Below are 3,912 nucleotides of genomic sequence, written 5' to 3'. Positions count from 1 at the left end.
CAAGGCACCTATTTTTCGCATGACGATCTTGTAGCCAAGTCTCCAAGGGTCGTTGTTTACGTCTTCACGTAACTCTTCCCATTTTCTTTTCTTACTTTTGGAAATAGCGATCTTTAATGCCTTCCTAGCTGCCTTTAATGCTTCGCTTTCTGCCGTGGCATCTCTACGTGTTCTGGCCCTGGTCCTTCTCCTCCGCATTTGGAGACAGACCCTTCGAAGTTCGGCAATTTCTTCAGTCCACCAATAGGCTGCCTTTCTTCTGGGATTTTTTGCCACTCTAGGCATTGCTGCATCGCAGGCCTGTGTTATGCTGTGCATTGTGTGGCGGACCAAGCTTCTGGCATCTCCTCCTCCAGTGTTTCTATTCATCCTATCATCGAACACTTCGAGAAAGATATCCCTATTGAGTTTATTCGTGGACCATTTGCGAGTAGACCTCCTTCCGGGGTTTCCATTTGGCCTATTGCCTGGCTCGACGGTGAACCAGATGTATTGGTGATCGCTCCCCGTGTAGTCCTCGAGAACTGACCATTCCTTTAGCGTACCAGCTATCTTCTCCGACACTAACGTGATGTCTGGAATAGTGCCTTCGCATCCTGGTCTGCGAAAGGTGGGCGACATCCCCCTGTTAGCGACTACAAGTCCCAATCTGGCCGCCATGTCAAGCACTCGCCTACCTCTGGGATTTGTGGTCATCATGCCCCATTCAATGGCCTTCGAATTGAAGTCGCCTGCTATAATAAAGTTTCACCCATTTGGAGGACGCAATCTTCGATTGCGTCCAGTTTCATCTGGAATTGGCCAATACTGTCGCTCGGTGTAAGATAGCAGCTCATTAAGGTAAAGTTGCGATTTCGAACCCAAACGTGTCCGTCTCCGGCACCACTGGCTGAGAAAGAGAATTTCTCGGCGCATGGCAGCCAGATGGCTGCAGTTCCACTGCAGTCAGCCAAGAAGGTACCGCAACTGATTTCTCCATATTGTTCGCTAATTATGACAACATCCGCGTTCCGCTCATGTATGAGTTGTGATATAAGGGCGTCTGCTGTCCTGCTTCGGTGCATATTTGCTTGCAAAAATCTCATCATCTTTGGGCCTTTACCGATGCACATTTGCCAGATGCAGCAATGTGATCGACGGTTTTGAGGCCAGCGTCAGTACAGACGCAGCACTTCGGAGAGTTTGTGCACTCCTTTAGTTTGTGTCCAGGTGCGCCACATTTGATGCAGAGGTTTGTTCTATCTGGACCCTTGCAATTTCTCTGTACATGTCCTACACCAAGGCACCTGAAGCAACGCTTTGTTTCGGTGCGCGTCCGCTTTTTTGCTCTGATCCATCCAATAATGATCGAGCCTGTCTCGAGAAGCTTATCAGCTGCTACGGTGGGTAATTGCACGTAAGCTCTGACCAGTTCTTTGTTATTTGGTTTGGTGACGGTCACCTTCAACTGATCGCTTCCGCTTGGAAGGAGTCGTTTAACCGCTTCTTCGACTTCCGTCGTTGTAGTAAGCGCATCGAGATCTCTTATCTCTATGGTGGTTTTCGGTATCAGACCAGTTACCTCCGCCGTTTCTTGCAAAGCACTCCTTATTTCATCGCAGAACTCTAAGCTTGCCTTGGTCCCCTTGTCAAGCTCTAATAGCAGAGCTCCCGACATTGTCTTGCGGACTGCTCGAATTTTGACTTTCGAGTCATCCGGCTTGACATTCGAACGGAGGTTCTTTAAAATGTCCGCATAAGTTTGACTTCCCGTCGGTTTTATGAGGACTGCTTCCGTCTTTGGGCCTCTGTCCTTATTGGGCCTGGGTCTCTTTGCTTCTGGCTTAGTTTTCTTTTCAGCTTTCTTTGTACCGACATTTATTTTGTCTGGTCTTTTCGTAGTTATGGGCGTCCCATTTATTTCTCTTTTTTTGGGGGTTTTGAGCTTCTTCCGATTTACGGTTTGCCATTCCTCAGGCTTATCTTGTCTGCTCTTTTTGGCGCTCTCATTTCCTGTGTTTTGCGCAGCAGGACTTGTCGCCATGCGCTTTTGTCTATGCACGTTTGGTGTGTCTACCACATTTGCTTCTCTTCGTGCTTTTTTCGCCACTGCCTTGATCCAGCATCGGCTATAGTAGCCCATGTTTTCGAAGTGCGTTTGCAGTTCGTTTACGCCATCTTTAATATCTAGCGAGACATTTTTTTGCCGCATTATGCCATTTTTTATCTTCATTAAGGCGGCTATACACTTTCCTAGTGTCTGCTCCTCTTCCCTTCTCAGGGTTTGGATGTATTCATCGCTCGGTGAGACGGGAACCTCCTTCATTTGTGATGGCACGTTTGGCGTGCCACTGTCCGATGCGGACTTCCCTGGGCCATCTTGCGATGGCGCTTCCGTTAGATTTTGTGTATTTGTTTTTTCATTTGTCATGATTTTTGGGTCCAAACTCCTAGCCGCTATCGATGTTCGGTTGTATAGTCGCTCGTAACGATCCCCATGGTTATCTATGCGAAGCAGGGAGGCCATGCGAGGGTTGACACAATTCCTTATGGGAGATTGTGTTCAGAGCCAGAATCTGGCGCAGGTCAGGAGTACTCTCAACTGAGCCTATACCACCAACTTAACGGTGACGAAACATCGAACGTACTTGGAGACTTGCCAAGTTTTAAAAGGACGGAGGAAGATGCAGCATTAACCTGAAAGCCATTTCTATGAGATGTCACTCTCATATACTCAGGTAACAGAATACCACATCCGCCAGCCCAAAGTCATCGTTATCGTTGTTTATTTCCAGTATGCCATGGGTGTATGAACCCTGAATTCATAGCTGATGTGCATTGCCTGTTTCGGCATGCGTTTTTTGCCATCATCTTAACATAGTGTTTATGTTGGACGTGAAGGAACTCCATCGTTGGTGCAGCTGCCTTCTCTTAAAACAGTGCACTCGTCCGTGTCCCTCGGTGGTGCACAGCTGCAGTCACTCTCTGCACACTTGGGTGTCCCTCGATGGCTGGATTTTAGTCGCCTCGTACGACAGGCATGCCTTACCACGGGAATATTCTAACCCCTATCCCGCAGGGGGAATAATAATAATAATAATAATAATAATATAATAATAATAATAATATAATAATAATAATAATATAATAATAATAATATAATAATAATAATAATATAATAATAATAATAATAATAATAATATAATAATAATAATAATAATAAATAATAATAATAATAATATAATAATAATAATATAATAATAATAATATAATAATAATAATAATAATAATAATAATAATAATAATAATAATAATAATATATAATAAATAATATAATAATAATGAATAATAATAATAATAATAATAATAATAATGATAATAATAATAATAATAATAATAATAATAATAATAATAATAGTAATAATAATAATAATAATAATAATGATAATAATAATAATAATAATAATAATATAATAATAATAATAATAATAATAATAATAAAATTAATAATATAATAATAATAATAATAATAATAATAATAATAATAATGAATAATAATAATAATATAATAATAATAATGAATAATAATAATAATAATAATAATAATAATAATAATAATAATAATAATAATAATAATAATAATAATAATAATAATAATAATAATTTTTTTTTTTTTTTTATTTCGAGGCTGGGGAACAAAAAATGTCTACACACACCCGCAGAAAACGTCTTTCTGTGGGTAGTGCACGGTTCGCGCTAATCGCTGACATGCTAAAAAACTCCCCTTTCCAGGATGAAGTACATGACCCGGAACCACCACTAGGTATTGCTTCAGATCATGCACATCCTGATTGTAAGATTTAATCTTACGTCGCTGCTGTTGTACCTGCGTCCAGGCGCCTCTTTTTTGCACGTAGTACTGCCTCCACGTGC

This window comes from Teleopsis dalmanni, chromosome 1, assembly GCF_002237135.1.
Source record: "Teleopsis dalmanni isolate 2A chromosome 1, ASM223713v2, whole genome shotgun sequence".
NCBI classification, from domain to species: Eukaryota; Metazoa; Arthropoda; class Insecta; order Diptera; family Diopsidae; genus Teleopsis; species Teleopsis dalmanni.
Note: the sequence above shows the minus strand (reverse complement) of the source record.